At 48.4% G+C, this 24,159-nt stretch overlaps 1 protein-coding gene across 1 annotated transcript in view; it reads right to left on the minus strand.

Moving 5' to 3' along the window:
• Nucleotides 1-24,159, minus strand: part of RAB10 (RAB10, member RAS oncogene family) — a 122,522-nt gene that overhangs the window by 61,641 nt on the left and 36,722 nt on the right. The gene's annotated exons all lie outside the window — the stretch shown is intronic.

The raw sequence follows: 24,159 nt of genomic DNA on the forward strand, positions 1-24,159 counted from the left end.
ATTGTACAGCGCTGAGCAAACCCTTTGGCGCTATGGAAATACTGTATAGTAATAATAATATGCCAAAGCTATATAAATGTATAATATTGTGCTGTCAGCGGCGGAACGTGAATCTGCTGATTTGCAGAAACTGGCTAAAGATCAAGTAATTGGCCATCACCAGATCTTGACCCAGCACTGGTACACTGTTGTGGGATGGGAGACATGAATAGCTCCAGGTCACAGCAGCTGACAAAGGACAGATAAAGACAATGAACGGGCGCGGCCTGTGCATACTTCCAGCGATGACATCATGCAGGATGAGTCCGGACCCATCTCAGATGAGGAGGAGAGGCCTCAGAGTCAGGGCTGTAATTGTTTCCGCCATTCTCAGACAAATGTGCTCATTTATCTCAGCTATGTGACACGGACCCTTCACCCGAGGCACATGACACTGCAGGTTACACATTGCATGGCAGGTCAAGGCTGCTAAGAAAGTGAAAGTGTTTAATACAGTATTAACCCCACGGTTCAAAAAAAAAAAAACAAAACAAACAAACACAGCTGTATAGGCCTGCATTTACTAGGTTTGCCTTCTGTTTTTGGCCTGGAATCTCTGCAAATTCAATATGTACCGCCAGCCACTGCGGCCCATAGTTCACGTTGAAACCCGTGTCTTGGTTTCTGGTTTTGGTTGGCTCTGTTGCCATGCAGGGTTCCCTGGAGCCACTCTTATGAGTGCACTCCTACACAGTATTGCAGATTGAGGTGCCAACAGCCGAGAACCCCAACCCTCTCCGGGGCGGCTTACCCCCCTCAGCTCCTCCTCCTGGGACTGGCTTACAGCTTACCCCCTCAGCTCCTCCTCCTGGGACTGGCTTACAGCTTACCCCCTCAGCTCCTCCTCCAGGGACTGGCTTACAGCTTACCCCCTCAACTCCTCCTCCAGGGACTGATTTACAGGTTACCCCCTCAGCTCCTCCTCCAGGGACTGATTTACAGCTTACCCCCCTCAGCTCCTCCTCCAGGGACTGATTTACAGCTTACCCCCCTCAGCTCCTCCTCCAGGGACTGATTTACAGCTTACCCCCCTCAGCTCCTCCTCCAGGGACTGATTTACAGCTTACCCCCCTCAGCTCCTCCTCCAGGGACTGATTTACAGCTTACCCCCCTCAGCTCCTCCTCCAGGGACTGATTTACAGCTTACCCCCTCAGCTCCTCCTCCTGGGACTGATTTACAGCTTACCCCCTCAGCTCCTCCTCCTGGGACTGATTTACAGCTTACCCCCTCAGCTCCTCCTCCTGGGACTGATTTACAGCTTACCCCCTCAGCTCCTCCTCCTGGGACTGATTTACAGCTTACCCCCTCAGCTCCTCCTCCAGGGACTGATTTACAGGTTACCCCCTCAGCTCCTCCTCCAGGGACTGATTTACAGGTTACCCCCTCAGCTCCTCCTCCAGGGAATGATTTACAGGTTACCCCCTCAGCTCCTCCTCCTGGGAATGATTTACGGCTTACCCCCCTCAGCTCCTCCTCCTGGGACTGATTTACAGCTTACCCCCTCAGCTCCTCCTCCTGGGACTGATTTACAGGTTACCCCCTCAGCTCCTCCTCCAGGGACTGATTTACAGGTTACCCCCTCAGCTCCTCCTCCAGGGACTGATTTACAGCTTACCCCCTCAGCTCCTCCTCCTGGGCCTGATTTACAGCTTATCCCCTAAGCTCCTCCTCCTGAGACAGATAAGCCGCTTACCCCCTAAGCTCCTGGAACTGATTTAAAGCGTAACCCCCTAAGCTGCTCCTCCTGAAACGGATTAGATGCTTACCCCCTAAGCTCCTCCTCCTAGGACTGATTTGGAGCTTACCCCCTAAGTTCCTCCTCCTGGGACGGATTAGCCACTTACCCCCTAAGCTCCTCCTCCTGAGACTGATTAGTTACTTACCCCCTAAGCTCCTCCTCCTGAGACTGATTAGCCGCTTACCCCCTAAGCTCCTCCTCCTGGGACTGATTAGCCGCTTACCCCCTAAGCTCCTACTCCTGAGCCAAATTAGCCGCTTACCCCTTATGCTCCTCCTCTTGGGACTGATATATAGATCCCCCCTTTTCTTGTTTTTACGAAGTACTGGAAAGTACTACCAAGGCAAAGCCCTATCGTGATCATTTACCAGAGTTGGGCTTTAAAGGATAATTTCACCTTTTGAAAACAATAAAACGCCCTTTTTTTTTTTGCAGGTAAAAAAAATGTGAATTTATTTTTTTTGTAAGGAGCCTGTAAAGCATTGTACCTGCAATTATCAGATCTTAGGTACAATCTAAGGCTCCTGCAGACTCCCATCAAAGTGGTCTGCCCGTTCCCTCGTACGGGCAGGCATTTACACGAGAGCAGGAAGAACCAATGAACTACAAGAGCGCTCACCAGCGCCCTCACGGTTCAACGTGAACTACAGGCCGCAGTGGCTGGTGGTACTTGTAGGCATTCATACGCAGGAAAAGCCCACAAGGCTGGGCTATCATCAAACTGTGAGAGCGGTTAGAGGGAGAAGATCCCCCGTGTGTTGTCATATGAAGGTGACAGGGGAAATCAGGGGGAGAGAGGATAGAGAGGCTAACACACGTGACACATTCCACCCTAAAAATGGCTGGAACATGCAACACGTTGCAAAAGTGAACGTATCCTTTAAGATTTTCTGTTCAACAGGGAAAAATGCATAGTCATGCTTTTAACTACTTGTCACCCTGCCATATACGCACTCGCAGGCAAAACCACGTTTTAAAACGTGTGTTTTGTAAACAAATAGGGGGCGCGCGCGAGGCACGCCGCCGCCCTATCTGTCCCACGGATCACCGCCGCAGATGTCAGTCGCTGGGTCACAGCCGCTCCTTAGCGGCTATGTCCCGGCGATCGGCGGCAAACAGTGACAGAGAGCACAGCTGCAGTAGCTGTGCTGTCTGTCACTTCCCTGTCAGCTTGAGGATGAGCTGATCGAGAAAGAAGAGTTTCTCTCTCGATCAGCCTTGTCCCGCCCAGTACACACCCCCGCCCCCTAGTAAAACACTCCCCTCACTCCTATAACCCTTCCCTGCTAAATAAAGTTAACCCCTTCCTCCCCATTGCCATTAGTACAGTGTCAGTGTTTTTTTTTTTTTGCACTGATCACTGTATTAGTGTTTCTGGCAATGTCAGTGACCCCAAGTCAGTACCCCCCAATGTCAGAATGTCCGCCGCAGTCCCGCCATAAGTCGCTGCCATAAGTCCCTGATCGCCGCCATTATTAGTATAAAAAAAACACTAAAAATCCCAGTATATTTCCCGCCATTTGTAAATGCTATAACTTTCACGTAAACCAATTAATTTACACGTATTGGGATTTTTTTTTTTAGCAAAGACATGTCGCAGAATGCATTTTGGCAGAAATTTATGACTACATTTGATTTTTGCATTTTTTTTTACTGGACATGTTTTATAGCAAAAAGTCCAAAATATAGTTTTTTTTTTTCTCAAAATTGTCTGCCTTTTTTTTTTATAGCGCAAAAAATAAAAACCGCACAGGCGATCAAATACCACCGAAAGAAAGCTCAATTTGTGGGGAAAAAAAGGATGTAAATTTCATTTATGTACCGTATTGCATGACCGCGCAATTGTCCGTTAAACTAGCGAAGCGCTGTATAGCAGACAAATGGCGTAAATTGCAGTATCTATACCATAGTTTGTAAACGCTATAACTTCCACACAAAGCAATCAATATACACTTATTGGGATTTTTTTTTTACCAAAAACATGGAGCAGAATACATTTTGGCCTAAATTTATAACCAACTTTGAGTTTACTATATATTTTTTATAGCTGAAAATAAAAAATATTGTTTTTCTTCAAAATTTTTGGCCTTTTTTTGTTTATAGCGTGAAAAATAAAAAGTGCACAGGTGATCAAATACCACCGAAAGAAAGCTCTATTTGTGTGAAAAAAGGACGTAAATTTCGTTTGGGTGCAGCATTGCATGACCGCGCAGTTATCAGTTGAATTAGTGCAGCGCCGAGTAGCAAAAAGAGGCCTGGTCATTAAGGGGGGTAAATCCTCTGGAGCTCAAGGGGTTAAAGTGTATGCTGTGTGCCAATACTTTACATATGGTGGGAAGAGCATCAGTTTTAAAAAGGAGAGGTCAGCAGTTCATACTTCACCTATAAAAAGGCAACGCAAACTGATGTCTCTCTTCAGTCGGCAAATGGGCCCAATGCCAAGCTGTAGTGTGATGAATCATGGCGGCCATGGAGGATCTAGGAGTGAACAGGGACGACAACCTGCAGGAAAAGGTGTGGTGTGTGTGCTCTGATTAAAGTACGCAGAGGAAATGATAAGGTGCACTCTCACTGACTACACAGACACACCTCACATCGCCACATCCTCTGGTGTCAGAGGAGGGGGCCAATCACAGGTACAACATTCCACTCAGCAAACGCACATCGACTGGAGAGCTGCTTTGGATCAGGAAAGTAGCTAATCAAGGGATTTCATCAACAATCCTTTTGATGTTGCAAGACAGATGAGAGTAACCTGATAAATGCTAATCATTCTTTCAAGGAGTGCAAGGCTTTAAAAGCCTTTTCATAGGTAGTGGCTGAAAAAAGACAAAAGTACATCCAGTTCAAAAAAAAAAAAAAAGTTATAATCCTATACCCACATACACAACATGGAAGTGCAATTATACTAAATATAAACTGCTAAATACCTTTTCTCATCAGCAGTATAGAGCAGTCTTGTGACTTATCAACGTCCAGCAGAGCACTGGTTAAAGCTTGGAGTTTTCTTTCTGCTCTAGGAGGATGCAGGACCCCTGGGTTATAATCCTATACCCACAGTTGATCCAGAGGAAGGCAAAAAAACTGCAAAGCGTGATCCAAATTTCTCCTGCAGGCAATCGGATATTCCCTGGATCAACTTTACCTATGCCATATTTTTAATTTCATACAAAGACATCATTGTCACTGTTCATCCATAATGGTGATTTGTACTCCACTATCATAGGACCCTACCTACATTCCCTACATCCGCTCTCCCCGGCATTCCCTACATCCGCTCTCCCCGGCATTCCCTACATCCGCTCTCCCCGGCATTCCCTACATCCGCTCTCCCCGGGCCCCGCATTCACTACATCCGGTCTCCCCGGGCCCCGCATTCACTACATCCGGTCTCCCCGGGCCCCGCATTCACTACATCCGGTCTCCCCGGGCCCCGCATTCACTACATCCGGTCTCCCCGGGCCCCGCATTCACTACATCCGGTCTCCCCGGGCCCCGCATTCACTACATCCGGTCTCCCCGGGCCCCGCATTCACTACATCCGGTCTCCCCGGGCCCCGCATTCACTACATCCGGTCTCCCCGGACACCGCATTCACTACATCCGGTCTCCCCGGACACCGCATTCACTACATCCGGTCTCCCCGGACACCGCATTCACTACATCCGGTCTCCCCGGACACCGCATTCACTACATCCGGTCTCCCCGGACACCGCATTCACTACATCCGGTCTCCCCGGCATTCACTACATCCGGTCTCCCCGGGCCCCGCATTCACTACATCCGGTCTCCCCGGGCCCCGCATTCACTACATCCGGTCTCCCCGGGCCCCGCATTCACTACATCCGGTCTCCCCGGGCCCCGCATTCACTACATCCGGTCTCCCCGGGCCCCGCATTCACTACATCCGGTCTCCCCGGGCCCCGCATTCACTACATCCGGTCTCCCCGGGCCCCGCATTCACTACATCCGGTCTCCCCGGGCCCCGCATTCACTACATCCGGTCTCCCCGGGCCCCGCATTCACTACATCCGGTCTCCCCGGGCCCCGCATTCACTACATCCGGTCTCCCCGGGCCCCGCATTCACTACATCCGGTCTCCCCGGGCCCCGCATTCACTACATCCGGTCTCCCCGGGCCCCGCATTCACTACATCCGGTCTCCCCGGGCCCCGCATTCACTACATCCGGTCTCCCCGGGCACCGCATTCACTACATCCGGTCTCCCCGGGCACCGCATTCACTACATCCGGTCTCCCCGGGCACCGCATTCACTACATCCGGTCTCCCCGGGCACCGCATTCACTACATCCGGTCTCCCCGGGCACCGCATTCACTACATCCGGTCTCCCCGGGCACCGCATTCACTACATCCGGTCTCCCCGGACACCGCATTCACTACATCCGGTCTCCCCGGACACCGCATTCACTACATCCGGTCTCCCCGGACACCGCATTCACTACATCCGGTCTCCCCGGACACCGCATTCACTACATCCGGTCTCCCCGGACACCGCATTCACTACATCCGGTCTCCCCGGCATTCACTACATCCGGTCTCCCCGGCATTCACTACATCCGGTCTCCCCAGCATACACTACATCCGGTCTCCCCGGCATACACTACATCCGGTCTCCCCGGCATTCACTACATCCGGTCTCCCCGGCATTCACTACATCCGGTCTCCCCGGCATTCACTACATCCGGTCTCCCCGGCATTCACTACATCCGGTCTCCCCGGCATTCACTACATCCGGTCTCCCCGGCATTCACTACATCCGGTCTCCCCGGCATTCACTACATCCGGTCTCCCCGGCATTCACTACATCCGGTCTCCCCGGCATTCACTACATCCGGTCTCCCCGGCATTCACTACATCCGGTCTCCCCGGCATTCACTACATCCGGTCTCCCCGGCATTCACTACATCCGGTCTCCCCGGCATTCACTACATCCGGTCTCCCCGGCATTCACTACATCCGGTCTCCCCGGCATTCACTACATCCGGTCTCCCCGGCATTCACTACATCCGGTCTCCCCGGACACCGCATTCACTACATCCGGTCTCCCCGGACACCGCATTCACTACATCCGGTCTCCCCGGACACCGCATTCACTACATCCGGTCTCCCCGGACACCGCATTCACTACATCCGGTCTCCCCGGACACCGCATTCACTACATCCGGTCTCCCCGGACACCGCATTCACTACATCCGGTCTCCCCGGACACCGCATTCACTACATCCGCTCTCCCCGGGCCCCGCATTCACTACATCCGCTCTCCCCGGACCCCGCATTCACTACATCCGCTCTCCCCGGACCCCGCATTCACTACATCCGCTCTCCCCGGACCCCGCATTCACTACATCCGCTCTCCCCGGACCCCGCATTCACTATATCCGGTCTCCCCGGGCCCCGCATTCACTATATCCGGTCTCCCCGGGCCCCGCATTCACTATATCCGGTCTCCCCGGGCCCTGCATTCACTATATCTGGTCTCCCCGGGCCCTGCATTCACTATATCTGGTCTCCCCGGGCCCTGCATTCACTATATCTGGTCTCCCCGGGCCCTGCATTCACTATATCCGCTCTCCCCAGACCCTGCATTCACTATATCTGGTCTCCCCGGACCCCGCATTCACTATATCCGGTCTCCCACAGTACACAACATGGAAATGCAATTTTAGTAAATATAAACTGTTAAATACCTTTTCCAATCAGCAGTATATAGCAGTCTTGAAACTTTTATCAGTGTCCAGTAGAGTGCTGGTTAAAGCTTGTAGGAGTTTTCTTTCTGCTCTAGGAATATGCAGGACCCCTGACCCTCTGTCTGGACAGTGCTTATTGGCCCTGGGCTGATCACATGCACTCTCCCAAGAAAAGAAAAAAACCTCTCTAGCAATACATACCAAACTGAACATGTGCAGTTTTTCCTGAGCCTATGTTCTATCAGGAGATATTTAGGAGAGACTGGAAAAAGGGGAGGATCAGAGAAGACAGGATCAAACAGCCTTTTTACACAATGCAGAGGATTAACCCCTTAGGTTCCATGGTGAGTATAACAAGCATGCGTTACTGCATATACAGACTGATTTTAATGTGGGTTTAGTAACAGTTTAAGGTATAAAACCTTCTACCATTTTAACCACATTAAAGCTGAAGTTTGGTCTGCTTACATTTGGGGTTCCCTGTTTCCTCCTTTCCACTCATCAACATGCTAATGACATTAATAAAACCGATTTTCATTACATACCCCGATTTGGGGCCAGTGATTTTCATCACTGGGTCTCTCCCCTTCTCTATGCAATGCAGGCAAATCATGGCTGGTGGTGAATGAAATTAATAAAACCGATTTTCATTACATACCCCATTTTGGAGCCAGTGATTTCATCACTGGATCCCTCTGCTTCTCTATGCAATGCAGGCAAATCATGGCTGGTGGTGAATGACATTAATAACACTGATTTTCATTACATACCCCATTTTGGAGCCAGTGATTTCATTACTGGCTCGCTCTCCTTCTCTATGCAATGCGGGCAAATCATGGCTGGTGGCGAATGACAATAAAACCTTTCCATTTTCATTACATACCCCAATTTGGAGCCAGTGATTTCATCACTGGCTCTCTCCGCTTCTCTAAGCAATACAGGCAAATCATGGCTGGTGGACAGGTCCAGCAGGGTGCTGTACATAGGTTCCACAGTACCCTGCCTCAGTACTCCTCCCATGTCCTGATGCAAGCAGTGAGAGTAGTTCTGCAAATATCAAAAGGCGTTGATGAGCGGGTGCAGTCTGGAGAAGAAGGGCATTCCTAGGTAGGCAGCCCTAGGTAACACCCACATGTGATGCTGAGCCACCACGACTGAAAAAACTGAAATCCAATGAGTGAAAAGGGAGAGGGCCAGGGACAGTCAGGGTGGGGAGGAAAGCGCTAGATAATGCTGGACGTCCTCCAGCCAGGAAATGGGGCGAGCTCTGATTTGCTGCAGCTTCTAATGCACATAGTGAGAAGCTCACAGTGTGCAGTGAAATCAGAGGAAGCCATTTCAGTAGAGGAGAGGAGTCGGTACGATTGTGCAAGACTGACGGGGAGTTCACCTTTAGGACTGTATTGGTCCCCTTTGAGGGTGACGTCATCCTGTGTGTCAGAGGTCACTGAGCCTGACCATTACCATTCCCCTTCACTACGGATCTCAGTTAACAGACACTTGTTGACCTGTGTGGGAGGCCGGGGGGGCCCTGGACAAGGCAGCACCTGTCACGTCAGGTGACCTCTGACCCCCGACTCTACAGCTGAAGAGTCAGAGGCGGATGCTTCCCTTTCTTGCTTCAGCCCGGCTGTGACATTCGAAATTTGTGTTTTTAAAAGCAAAAAGTATGAAAAAAGTACCATAAAAACAAGCTGAGCCGTAATCCCCTGAATGTAAAGAGACACAGAGGAGAACAAGAAAAGCTGGTTGTCAGGAAGAAAGGATGAGACTTCCTGGGGGTCAGAGGTCGCCCAGAGTGAATGGCGGAGGAATGCGGGTGCAGATGGCGGAGCGCTCTCATCACTCCCAATGCTGAACAAGGCAGCAGGTAGAGCAGGAGGCCGGGTCACATGACAGCGTGGGAAACGTCGGGACACACAGGGGCTCTGTTCATAACGAGGAGCCTCCCAACACTTCACAGGATTGTTCTGCATTGAGGAAGAGCCGCCATTAATCCTCACAGCAAACCTCTCTCAACATGTGAATGGGCACAACATACAACCAATTCCCAGCAAATCATTTGTTGGCCAGAAGAGGGCGGGGCTAGAGCCGTGTTTCCCAACCTTTCAGTCAAGGCACCCTGTAGAACGGTGCACAGTCCTGGGGGGGCCCACCAGACTGAGGGCTCGTTCACACCAGGGATTGTGTCCAAGCACGTGTTTTTCTGCATCTTCACACACGTCGTATTTAATGTTAAGTGATCTTAGGGTGTAGCTATCCCCAAATCCCCCCTCCTAGCACAAATCCCCCAAACTCCTCCTGGCAAAACCCCTCACCCATCCACCGTCCTGGCACAACCCCCCAAACCTCCCATCCACCCTCCTGGCACATCATCCCCATCCACAAACGCCCTCCTGGCACATCATCCCCATCCACAAACGCCCTCCTGGCACATCATCCCCATCCACAAACGCCCTCCTGGCACATCATCCCCATCCACAACCGGCCTCCTGGCACATCCACAACCGGCCTCCTGGCACATCCACAACCGGCCTCCTGGCACATCCACAACCGGCCTCCTGGCACATCCACAACCGGCCTCCTGGCACATCCACAACCGGCCTCCTGGCACATCCACAACCGGCCTCCTCCTTTTGACACAAGTGTGGGCTGAACTCTCTCCTCACTTTAGAACCCCCCCTTCCCCCCCCTACCGTTGTGGTCTAGTGTTCTGCAGTCTCCTGGGATACTTGCATCACATCTGCCAGATCAACACACAGAGCGGCCAGGGTGGAGGGCCATCTGCCGAGTCATTGGAGCTGGCTACCTGCACCTGCTAGATTCAAGATGGCGGCATGGGACTTGCTGTGTGGCACGCAAAACGCCAGACTGCCGCCGGACAAAACTGGATTTGCAGTGTGGGCAAGTATGTGCTTTGAAAAGCACTACAAGTATATGGAAAACAATTGTGGGAAATGGAGTACTGCCATAAACCATCACCTACTGCCTTTAGTGCCACCCACTACTGCAGGTGACAGTATACCCAGTGGGCAATGAGATAGAGTAGAGTGGTGTCCTGGAAAGAACAAGAGATTAACTTATGTTATGGGAACATCCATGTGACCAGTGACGCAACGCGCTGGGTGGAGCCGTGATGTCATTTCCGGTTGACACGTAAACCAGAAGTGTGGTGAGAAACGTCATGTTTATAGTGGGATACACTGCTCTATGTGATTTTAATACATGTGAGGGCATTTATATCGCAAGAAAAGCTTTTAAAATTGGTAATACGGGGTTCGCCATGAGAGCTTTCCTTTTCTTCTGAGCTGCAAGTTAAGTAGAGGCAGCAAGGACAAGTCTTTTAAAAAAGATCCTACTAGGGATGCACCGAAATGTCAGCCACTGAAACATACAGGGGACTGTGTGTACTGCACATGTGAGGGGACGGATGAGAAAGGCAGGAGAGGAGCAGTGTATACAACGACTGGCTGTCACTATAGGTCAGTGCCGGTTTTCAAATGTACCGTATTTTTTCGCTCCATAAGACGCACTTTTTCCCCCCAAAAAAGGGGAAAATGTCAGTGCATCTTATGGAGCGAATATGGAGCGGCCGGTCTGATATTTCCACCGCCGCGTCAGAATACCAGGCCGGCCGCTCAGCTCTGCAGCGGGACCTTACCTGTTCCTCTATCCAGCGGCGCGCTGTCTTCCCGGCTTCTGTAGTGTGCGTGACAGCCAGGTGTCAAGTGCGCATGCGCAGGAAACGGTGCTCTTTGTGAATGGTAAGGCGGTACCTGGGACACATGACAGATCCCAGAATCCGCTGGACCAATCACAAAGAGCAGCGCTTCTCGCTCATGCGCACTGGGCATCCGGCTGTGAAGCCGAGCGCCCACACTACAGAAGCCGGGAAGACAGCGCGCGGCTGGATAGAGGAACAGGTAAGGTCAAAGAACAACTCCGCGGAAGAGCGGGTACCTGTCAAATTCAGGTACCCGCTCCCCCCCTCCCCAAAGGTCAGCAGTCATGTCCTGTACTGTCCGCAGTCTCTGGTCATCTCCTGTAGTAATGCCCCAGTCTCTGGTCATCCCCTGTACTGTGTCCGCAGTCTCTGGTCATCCCCTGTACTGTGTCCGCAGTCTCTGGTCATCCCCTGTACTGTGTCCGCAGTCTCTGGTCATCCCCTGTACTGTGTCCGCAGTCTCTGGTCATCCCCTGTACTGTGTCCGCAGTCTCTGGTCATCCCCTGTACTGTGTCCGCAGTCTCTGGTCATCCCCTGTACTGTGTCCGCAGTCTCTGGTCATCCCCTGTACTGTGTCCGCAGTCTCTGGTCATCCCCTGTACTGTGTCCGCAGTCTCTGGTCATCCCCTGTACTGTGTCCGCAGTCTCTGGTCATCCCCTGTACTGTGTCCGCAGTCTCTGGTCATCCCCTGTACTGTGTCCGCAGTCTCTGGTCATCCCCTGTACTGTGTCCGCAGTCTCTGGTCATCCCCTGTACTGTGTCCGCAGTCTCTGGTCATCCCCTGTACTGTGTCCGCAGTCTCTGGTCATCCCCTGTACTGTGTCCGCAGTCTCTGGTCATCCCCTGTACTGTGTCCGCAGTCTCTGGTCATCTCCTGTACTCTGTCAGCAGTCCATTGGAATTTTTTTTTTCCTGTTTTCTGCCTCTAAAACCTAGGTGCGTCTTATGGAGCGAAAAATACGGTAATTACCGCCTATTTTTTTCTTCACTATAGCTCTGAGAATCAGTGGTCACTTTCCCTGAGCTAAAAGAAAAGTTTCCTTTTAGTTTATTTCCCCCAGTTAAAAAGAAACAAAATGTTTGCTTTTAGTTTCTTTCCTGAGATAAAGAAACAGTTTCCTTTAGCTCCTGAAAGCGACAGCTAATTCCCTGAGCTATAATGAAGAAAAAAAAAAAAAAAAGCAGGCAATTGCATTTAAAAATCGGCACCGACATAGTGACAGCCAGTGAGGGAGCCTCTCTGCATACACTGCTACTCTCCCCACCACAAAGGAGGACCTGTCACTCATATGCTGACTATTGGTCCCCTATATGATAGCAATAAAATCATAAGTTAAAAAAAATAAATAAAAATTTACAGGAAAGTAGAAAAAAAAAAAAATTGGAGCCTCCCCACCCCCACATGCACAGACATTTTGGTTTTGGCCACATTCATTCTGAATTCTCGGTATTGTTTTCTGCACCAAAAATGTTCATTTCAGTGCACCACTAGAGGAGGAGCTCAGCTATGGAGGAAACATTAGAGGAACTGAATTTATTCTCTCTTGAGAAGAGGAGATTAAGGAGGGATATGATCACCATGTATAATACATAAGGGGGGATATGAGCTCCATGTATAATACATAAGGGGGGATATGATCTCCATGTATAATACATAAGGGGGGATATGATCTCCATGTATAATACATAAGGGGAGATATGAGCTCCATGTATAATACATAAGGGGGGGGGGATATGATCACCATGTATAATACATAAGGGGGGATATGATCTCCATGTATAATACATAAGGGGGGGGGGATATGATCACCATGTATAATACATAAGGGGGGATATGATCACCATGTATAATACATAAGGGGGGATATGATCTCCATGTATAATACATAAGGGGGGGATATGACCTCCATGTATAATACATAAGGGGGGGATATGATCTCCATGTATAATACATAAGGGGGGATATGATCACCATGTATAATACATAAGGGGGGATATGATCACCATGTATAATACATAAGGGGGGATATGATCTCCATGTATAATACATAAGGGGGGATATGATCTCCATGTATAATACATAAGGGGGGATATGATCTCCATGTATAATACATAAGGGGGGATATGATCTCCATGTATAATACATAAGGGGGATATGATCTCCATGTATAATACATAAGGGGGGATATGATCTCCATGTATAATACATAAGGGGGGATATGATCTCCATGTATAATACATAAGGGGGGATATGATCTCCATGTATAATACATAAGGGGGGATATGATCTCCATGTATAATACATAAGGGGGGATATGATCTCCATGTATAATACATAAGGGGGGATATGATCTCCATGTATAATACATAAGGGGGGATATGATCACCATGTATAATACATAAGGGGGGATATGATCTCCATGTATAATACATAAGGGGGGATATGATCTCCATGTATAATACATAAGGGGGGGATATGATCTCCATGTATAATACATAAGGGGGGGATATGATCTCCATGTATAATACATAAGGGGGGGATATGATCACCATGTATAATACATAAGGGGGGATATGATCTCTGTGTATAATACACGGCCGTTTCACCGGCCGTACTGTGTTCCAGGCACCGGTATCTTCAGTGTGCGCACCCGGTTGCGACAGCTTGTGGCTTCATAGCCTACTGCGCATGCGCAACTAGCGCTGCACTTCCTGACTGTTCCCACAAGACTACAGGAAGGACACCTTCTGCTTCCGATCGCCTAGGCCAGGGGGTAGGCAACCTGCGGCTCTCTAGCTGTTGCAGGACTACAAGTTCCATCAAAGCCTCTGCAAGTCGTAGCTGTAACTGTCAGTTTTGTAATGTTGCAATGCCTCATGGGAAATGTAGTTCTATAACAGCTAGAGAGCCGTAGGTTGCCTACCCCTGGCCTAGGTGATCACAGCGGAAGTGGGAGCGGGTACCTGTCAATTTCAGGTACATGCTCCACAAAAGGTGCCAATCCTTAATGGGGAGAGGGGGAGCAATCTTTAAAGAGTAACTTCCCCTTTTGGGTGGAACTTCGCTTTAAGACAACCAAAAGGATGAGGTGGTTGTCACTACAGCTCTAGTCCACAAAGTTCTGGGAACAATGCTATTGTATAGGAAGGTGTCAGCTCACAGGATTTCATGCAGGGAGGATGGTTTTCCTGCACTTATTAAACAGATATAAAACACGCTCGGAGTGGTATTAGTAAGAAGTTCCGTGTTCGGGTTAGAATGGTTTGATCCAATATGGACTGTAATGTGTGTGCTGGGATAACAGGTTTGTCCTCTGTAGGCCCACCATGAATGATTCTGGTATCAGTGACAGCGGACTCTGCACTCATCCTATAACCATTACATGGACGTGTCCAAATTTACCCCAGAAAACCATATGTCACTGCTGTGTGCTGGCTTAGCAGAAAGTCCATCTGTGCAGTGCCCAAACCAGGAAGACCAGAGTGGTCACAGCACAGGCCTCACCCTCACTGCAGGGACTGGGGGGGGTCCCAGGGACTGACACAAACGCAGAAAAGGCGTATTGATAAAGCAGCATGGAAAACAACTCTAACATCTATGACAGTCCAGGAAGGCACAAAGACGGGTTTTCTGCTGCCATGAAAGAACAAAAGGCTGTGTTTGGGCCCTGAGCAATTCACTGCAGCAGATAGAAATCAATGGAGACATTTCTGCATGGCTAGCGTGGACCGTGTCACCAATGTCACCACCGGCTACTTAAAAAGGGAAACGAGACGGGATTCTCAGAGAAGAAAGCACATTAACATATAATCAACATTTAGTGTAATGCTCACTTGCTGTTACATATTCCTGTAACTACTTACCGCGGGAATTTGTATATCCAAATGATACACTAAAATTGTGTGTGTGTATATATACACAAACATACATACACATACATACATATATACATACACACACGGGCGGACTGACAACTCATGGGGCCCCCGGGCAATAGGGGATCATGGGGCCCCCGGGCAATAGGGGATCATGGGGCCCCTGTGTCCTTGCCCAAACTCAAAAATAGTCTATGAAAAAGGTACCGGGGGGCCCGAGTTTCCAAATGGTCAGTCCGCCCCTGTGTGTATATGTGTATATATATATATATATATATATATATATATATATATATATATATATGTATGTATGTATATATATATATATATATATATATATTTAATAATCTCCTAGATTGTAAGCTCCAAGGAGCAGGGCCCTCCTAACCCTCTTGTATTGAACTGTATTGTCTCCGGTTATATTGTAAAGCACTGAGCAAACTGTTGGCGCTATATAAATCCTGTATAATATATTATACTGTAAATATAGATATATGCATACACAGCACTGTCCTCTGTGTGTAATATATATATATATATATATATATATATATATCTCTATATATCTATATATCTATATATCTCTATATCTCTATATATCTCTATATATCTCTATCTATCTATCTATCTATCTCGATATATATATATCTATCCCGGGCTGCCCACACTGAAGATGCCGGTCTCCTGGAATACAGGACGGCCGGTGAAACAGGCTGCGGGGGACACACCGCTGTACCGAGGGTATGTGGCTGTTTTATTAAAAGTCAGCAGCTACAGTTTTTGTAACTGCCTATTTATTTTTTGACAGGTGAGTGGAACTCCGCTTTAAACACCGTACATACCTTCTAAACAATGCTGTAAATTCAGGCTGACCCCCTACCACAAGGTTTTTGTAGCTGCTGACTTTTGACAGCGTGAGTGGAACTCCGCTTTAAACTGGAGCTCCAGCCTCTACCTCACCTCCCCTCTCCCAAAAAAAAAAATAAATCAAAAATAACACTTACCTGTCCAGGGATCCAACAATTCTTCAATGGCCTTGGGGTGCCGGAATTTTAGGTAAGGGAAACCAGCAGTGAAGCCTTCCGGCGTCACAGCTGGTTTCCTGCTGCACATACGTGAGCTGCTCGGCACTGTGATGGTCCCGCAGTCTTCAGGGACCTGTGAGCGTCCCAGAGGGCTGCGGGGAATGAAGGAGAGAGCTGAACATCCTCACAGACTGCCGCAGCAATCTGATCCGAAAGTGGGAGCAGGTACCTGTCAAAACCAGGTAAATTCTAAACAATGCTGTAAATTCAGGCTGACCCCCTAGCACAATGTCCCTAAAGAAAACACGTCCAGTCCCTACAGCTCCCGGAGCGCAGAGTGTTAAGAGCCCAAGTGTGGCCGTCTCACAATGAGCCTTGTGTGCAGACTTCAATAGTAATCAGTCCGTCCAGCTACTGGGGGAACTGAACGGCCATTTTTTTCCCTCCCATCAGCATCCTGCGGTCAGGATAAACTTCCCTTATATACTCACAGGAAACTACCAGCTCAATATACAAAGCAAATTTTCAGATGTTTTAGCAGGAAATGGTACCCTATAGTCTGCCCAAAGTCAGGACATATAGCAAAACAGTATTTTAACTGGTGGCCCTGCAAAATGTAAGGGTTAAATCCCTGGCCACGGGCCCCTTCCGCTGCTGTGCGAGTTGCTTTTCAGTACAATACACAGCAAGCCACAACAAGCACAAAACCCTTCTGATCACGGCCTGTGTACAGGATGACGTCAGGCTCCAACCCTGGTCATGTCACCGACATACTCTGCTTCTAAGACAGGTCCCCACGTTGGGATACTCGAAGGCTCCATGGACACCTCTGGACGGCAGGAATGTGCATGATACAATTCGGAAGCATGATCCATTCCTCAAGGCATCCTAACAAGTGCAATTTTAGCACAACATGACGCACAGTAGTGCACGAATGTAGCCTGTACACGCACTTTTACATGTTGTTTTGGTGCACAAGAAAGCCCATTCAAACGAATAGTCTGCCCTAACACAAAACATGGTGACAGTGCCAAAGTGGAAACATATCCCAAGGAACAAGACCCATCACTCTGCATAGAGGATACCAATACTGTCCAAAAGGCTGTATTATTATTCAGGATTTATATAGCACCAACCGTTTGCTCAGTGCTTTACAAAATGAAGGTGGACATGACAGTTACAATACAATTTGGTACAAGAGGACACAGAGGGCCCTGATCCTAAGAGCTTACAATCTAGGAGAATTAAATAAAAGGATTGTGGGTATCAGATAAACAAACATTTCTTTTGCCCAAATACCAGCCCCAGGGCAGTATGGAACGTTTTATTTAATGAGGCACAAGGAAGTAAGCAATGGGCTACAAGTATGGTGACGTCACATCCCGTGGGCTCTATAGAGATCTGAGGAACCCCTCACATCCCATGGGCTCTATAGAGATCTGAGGAACCCCTCACATCCCATGGGCTCTATAGAGATCTGAGGAACCCCTCACATCCCATGGGCTCTATAGAGATCTGAGGAACCCCTCACATCCCATGGGCTCTATAGAGATCTGAGGAACCCCTCACATCCCATGGGCTCTATAGAGATCTGAGGAACCCCTCACATCCCATGGGCTCTATAGAGATCTGAGGAACCCCTCACATCCCATGGGCTCTATAGAGATCTGAGGAACCCCTCACATCCCATGGGCTCTATTGAGATCTGAGGAACCCCTCACATCCCATGGGCTCTATAGAGATCTGAGGAACCCCTCACATCCCATGGGCTCTATAGAGATCTGAGGAACCCCTCACATCCCATGGGCTCTATAGAGATCTGATGAACCCCTCACATCCCATGGGCTCTATAGAGATCTGATGAACCCCTCACATCCCATGGGCTCTATAGAGATCTGAGGAACCCCTCACATCCATCACATCCCATGGGCTCTATAGAGATCTGAGGAAACCCTCACATCAAATGGGCTCTATAGGGATCTGAGGAACTAAGGAACTCTCTGCCACAATCTAGTTTCCTCATTCACAGATCCCTGTGAAGGATGATACGGCTCTTCGGGTAGAGCCACGCAAATGGAGGGACACAGTTTGAGAGTGGGAGATTTGGAATGCAACCATCTTTCCTGTTACACCCCAAGTATAGGTGCAACATGAAAAACATTCTAAAAAACAATCCTAAAAAAGGTAGACCAAGCCATTAAAGAAGAGTCCCAAGCATGGATATTTTTGCTTCGTTACATTGGTCTTGCCTTGATCTATGCCCCCCCAAAAAATTATAATATATATATATATATATATATATATATATACACATATATATACACACACACATATACATACATACACACACACACACACACATATATATACATTGGCTCCTGGCAATCAAATATGTTTTCTTTTTGGAGAAAGTCTCTATCCATCTATAGAGACACATACATATGTACACACACACACACACACACACACACACACAATATTGCCAAAAGTTTTAGTCAGCCTTCCTTTCCACGCACATGAACTTTAACCTTCCTAGCGGTATGATTATGTCCATATTTCTGTGCTCAAAGCGGTACTTTTTTGCATGGAAATGTGTTTTTTTTATTGTAGGCCTGTAATTTTTAGGAATAACGCACTGAAATCTGTCTGAACAAGAGTCTAGTAAACATCCCGAGTATGATAAAATTTGAAACACAAAATCATAAATTATAATTCAATAATTATAAAAAATATAATAAATTTAATTCAATAATATAATCAAACCAAAAACACTGAAATTTGAAATATAGCGCCAAGTTCGCACATCGCTGATAAAAGTTGCAAAATTGTTTTCAGTGTCCGATGACGAATTTCCCCCACGAATCATTATCACTCAATTCTGCAAGCGGTTCTGATTTACTATCGCTGTTCTCTAGCCGGTCTAAAACCGGATTTTACATAAAGGGACGCTTTTTGGACGCCATGGACGTTTCTCAGTTTCCAGGCAGAAAGAACAGTAAAAATGCAGGCAGGGCGCAGGACAAAGCACTCGGGACAAAATGTATGTAAAATGGTTTGATACAGGAATGTTATCCTGACGTCGCACGGAATGGAACCTGGAAGACAGATGCCGGCATCCGCCGGAGGACATTGCTGGGGACACTGCAGGAGGGACATTGCGGGAGCGAAGGACAAGGTAAGTGAAGAAGAGATCCCAGAGCAACGCTGCAGTGTATTCCCGAGTGTAGCTCGGGGTTACCGCTTGTGGCACTGAAACTTTACCCTGAGCTACACTCGGGAATACCTCCAGGGGGGTTAATGGCATCCCAGTCTTAGTCCGTAGGGTTCAATATTGAGTTGGTCCACCCATGACGGTATTAGGCTAACTCCAGCAACCTCCACTGGCTTCTGGGCTGAGCTGCTGCATTGTGAGCACAGCAGGTCAGCCTCTCAGCCCAAACACCATTCAGAAAACACTCTGCATTTTCTCAAGAAAAGCAAAGCGTTCATTGATTAAATGATAGAAAGGTGACGTCACAGTCTCCACCACGTCCAGTCAAAACCTGCTTTGCATTCATTGATAAATCGCAGAGCTTTCTCTGATACCTGTTACCAAGCGACTAACCTCCTGTGCTCACAATGCGGAAGGGCAGAAGCTCAGCAAGGGACCCAGAGGCGCGTGGAGATAGCTGGAGTACTGTGGTACCTACTACAGTGATTTCTGGATTCCAGAGGGATCCCACTGGAGTACTGTGGTACCTACTATAGTGATTTCTGGATTCCAGAGGGATCCCACTGGAGTACTGTGGTACCTACTATAGTGATTTCGAACTTCCAGAGGGATCCCACTGGAGTACTGTGGTACCTACTACAGTGATTTCTGGCTTCCAGAGGGATCTCAATGGAGTACTGTGGTACCTACTATAGTGATTTCTGGCTCCCAGAGGGATCCCAATGGAGCACTGTGGTACCTACTACAGTGATTTCTGGCTTCCAGAGGGATCCCACTGGAGTAGTGTGGTACCTACTACAGTGGTTTCTGGCTTCCAGGGGGATCCCACTGGAGTAGTGTGGTACCTATTCCAATGAATACCAGGTTCCAGAGGGATCCCACTGGAGTACTGTGGTACCTACTACAGTGATTTCTGGCTTCCAGGGGGATCCCACTGGAGTAATGTGGTACCTACTCCAGGGATTACCAGGTTCCAGAGGGATCCAACAGGTATGGTATATGAGAAGCTAGGGGAAATCCCCCTCTTACTGGAACAAGTACCACCACTGGAAGATAGCACCACTATTCCCAGTCTGGTGACAACTCAATTTAGGTTTTTCCACTTTTCTATTGGTAGTAATGAACACCGGGACATCTCCCCAGCGGTAACAAAGTAATAAAAGCCTGACAGGGGTTCTCACACTTCTCTACACCAGCCTTTTTCAACCAGGGTGTCTTCGGATTTCTTCAGGGGGTGCCCTGGCAAAACACCCCAAAAATTGTATACAAGCCAATGCGTAGATGAAACCTGCATTTTAGTTTCACAAAGCTACTGTATAGGTTTTCATTGTGCACCGTACCAACCTTCAAGCTGCTGGTACCCTAACAACCAATGAACTCATCAACTGATAAAAAGGATGTCAAGAACCTCCAAGGCATCTTTCCATCAGCACTGGGGTCACATTAGCGGAGTAAGGGAGGGAGAACAGAAACAACAGAATACTAGTCAGTACCAGTGTACAAAAGGTATGTTTGCTTTGGAAGACTACAACCCCTTTAAACGATGGGTGTCCTATGTATGAGGAACGTATTGGTTTAGTTTTTTTTTTACTTTTTTGAATGAGGTGCCTCAAGATTGTGCAAAATGTTAAAGGGTGACTTGGCTGAAAAAGGTTGAGAAACATTTTTTTAAGCTATTAAACAGTTATTTTGCCCCCCTCCCCAGCAGCAGATACCCACGTTTCCTTCCCTCCCCTGCCAAGTTCAGCCACCGGCAGCAAAGAACTAAACCCGTGTAAGCTCCAAGTCAATCTAGTCAGAGCTTAGACAGGGTTGAGGGTTCTCACCATGTGACAGCTCTGAACCAATCACCAATGCTTTTATGATACTTCAATAACTCAGCTGCTTATACTGTAGAGACACAAGGGGGTGATAGTTGGGCAATATCAAGGGTGCATTCTACAAATACAGCCTTTCTTGTATAAAATGAAGAGACTAGGGAAGACCCTTGTAAGGGAAGATCTGATAACTGACAGTTGGTTGAAGAATGTCAGGCATGTGGTATAACTTGGTTTTCCGAGGTGGGGGGGAGGTTTTCACCAAACATTCCTCAGTCATGAAGTCACCTTGTCCAGGGATTACCCCTGAGGCCTTCTCTTGTCAGGAAATATTTATAGTAAATTATGCTCAGTCCAAAATGAAGCTCACTGCTTGCAAAATCAAGATTTCCAAATTAAAAGGAAAACCGCAACTATATCACTTGTGTGGGTCAAGTATAGTCAGGCCTTCTCCTGTCCGGAACACTGTACACAGTCCTGTCCTCGTGAAGCCCTAAAGTGGTTCTAAAGGCTGAAGGTTTTCTATCTAAATGCATTCTCTGCATTAACAAAAAACCTTCAGCATGCAACTTCCCTCCCCCAGGCCCTCCTTACACTTACCCGAGACCCTCTCCCAGGCCCTCCTTACACTTACCCGAGACCCTCCCCCAGGCCCTCCTTACACTTACCCGAGACCCTCCCCAGGCCCTCCTTACACTTACCCGAGACCCTCCCCCAGGCCCTCCTTACACTTACCTGAGACCCTCCCCCAGGCCCTCCTTACACTTACATGAGACCCTCTCCCAGGCCCTCCTTACACTTACCTGAGACCCTCACCCAGGCCCTCCTTACACTTACCTGAGACCCTCTCCCAGGCCCTCCTTACACTTACCTGAGACCCTCTCCCAGGCCCTCCTTACACTTACCTGAGACCCTCACCCAGGCCCTCCTTACACTTACCTGAGACCCTCTCCCAGGCCCTCCTTATACTTACCTGAGACCCTCTCCCAGGCCCTCCTTATACTTACCTGAGACCCACCTCGATTCAGCGATATGCAAAAGAGCAGAGGCTCTCTCCCTCATTGGCTCAGAGACAGCAAACTAGAACGATTGTCAACCACAGCCAGCGAGGAGGAAGTGGAGAGCGGAGTCAAGGCACGCTCAGTGTGTCTATGGACATACAGTACGGTTCAGGAGTGAGCCTGCACACAAGTGCCCCCACAAGAAACCAGGAGCACCAGTGGGGGGGAATCGCAGAAGAGGAGAATCGGGGCTGGGCTGTGCAAAACCATGCACAGAAAGGGCAAGCATGACGTTTTTTAAAAAAAATTTAAATGGATCCTTTATAAATCACTCAAATCCCAACGGAGATAAAGAGGCTGCCATTTCTGATCTCCCTCCAAAATAACAGCTGCCTGGGTGTTCTGTTACCCACATGCTTTGAGTCATTACTTCAGAACAAGCATAGAGCATTGCCGAGGACAATGCCCATATAGGATCCAGTGCACAAAGCAACATTACAGGCTTTCCCCATGGCATGGGGTCTGGGTATGGTCCCATGGTTGTACCAAGGCTGCACTGACCAAGATGCACGGCTTCTACTGTTGTATTAGAAGACAGTGAATAGTTGATTGAAACATTGACTGAAAAATCTGAAAATAAAATAATGAAGTAGTAGCCTTAACCGTGATTTCTCCAAAATGGAGAAGTCATCAATCACCTAAGGAAAAAACAGAGAACTCAAAATGTGGGGTAGTGTTATTGGGGGAACTCCCAAGGGGCAAGTCTAACAGTTTTCCAGTATCCATTCACTTGAAAGTACCAGCCTATAACCCTGTGTCTATGAATACCCAAAATCTATGTCCTGTACAAAAAAGGTAAGTCACTGGTCCATTTAAAAATCCTAGTTTTGGTTAAGTGGCTCGAAGTATCGAAGTACAAGAGTCAGTGTGACGACTGGACAAAAAGCGGCAGAAGGTGCAACAAGCAATGGCAGTAGCCTTGTTCTTATGCGCTAGATGGCTAAAGGTTTGTAAATTATCACAAGAACCCCAAACTCCCTTCTCAACACGGGTTCTGTGGAATCAAAGGGTTCCTCCAGAGGTTGCATGTGGCTCCTTAAGCAATGCAATGGGCAGTCGGTGTGTAGATTGCTCTTACGTTGGGTAGCCAGTGTGACAAACGCCCCTTATGTTGGTGGCTAGTAGGAAGATCCCCCCCCCCTTCCCTTACAGATAGCTAAAAAATACTATTGGTGTCAGCAGTTACTTACCAAGGGGGGGCAAGAATTTGCCTTAGGATATTGAACATGTTAGCATCCACCATAAAGCTCATGCCATTGAATAGGAAGCCTGAAACCATCCAGCCAAAAGGCAGCTGTACAATGGGGATACATAGTCAACAGACCTGGATACTTGTCCACAAATATGATGGTGAAGCGTTCTACCTTCAATCATATTGTACAACTTACTAACCGCTCCGTATCAGTCACCCCTCTCTGCCAATCCCTCCACAGACTTCCGATTGCCCAACGGAAAAAATCAAAATGCTAACATTGACTTATAAAGCTGTTCATAATACTGCCCCAAACTCAGGGGCGGACTGACCATTTGGAAACTCGGGCACTGCCCGAGGGCCCGGGGTCAGTAGAGGGCCCCATGAGATGCCCCTGATACCTTTTTCATAGACTTTTTTGAGTTTGGGCAAGGACACAGGGGCCCCATGATCCCCTATTGCCCGGGGGCCCCATGAGTTTTCAGTCCGCCCCTGCCCAAACTACATCACCGATCTGGTATCCAAATACCACCCAAAACGTACTCTCCGCTCCTCACAAGACCTCCTACTCTCTAGTTCCCTGGTCTCCTCCTCCCATGCCCGTCTCCAGGGCTTCCCCCATTCTCTGGAACTCCCTACCCCAAACCATCAGACTATCACCTACTCTCCTCACCTTTAGGCGCACTCTGAAAACCTCTCTTCAGGTTAGCCTACCCCGCCCTCACCTCATTACTGAACTCTTCTACTCTTCCTACCACTCCATCC

The sequence above is a fragment of the Staurois parvus genome, unplaced genomic scaffold, assembly GCF_062004578.1.
Source record: "Staurois parvus isolate SC_StPar_1 unplaced genomic scaffold, SC_StPar_1.0 ptg000860l, whole genome shotgun sequence".
Taxonomy (NCBI): domain Eukaryota; kingdom Metazoa; phylum Chordata; class Amphibia; order Anura; family Ranidae; genus Staurois; species Staurois parvus.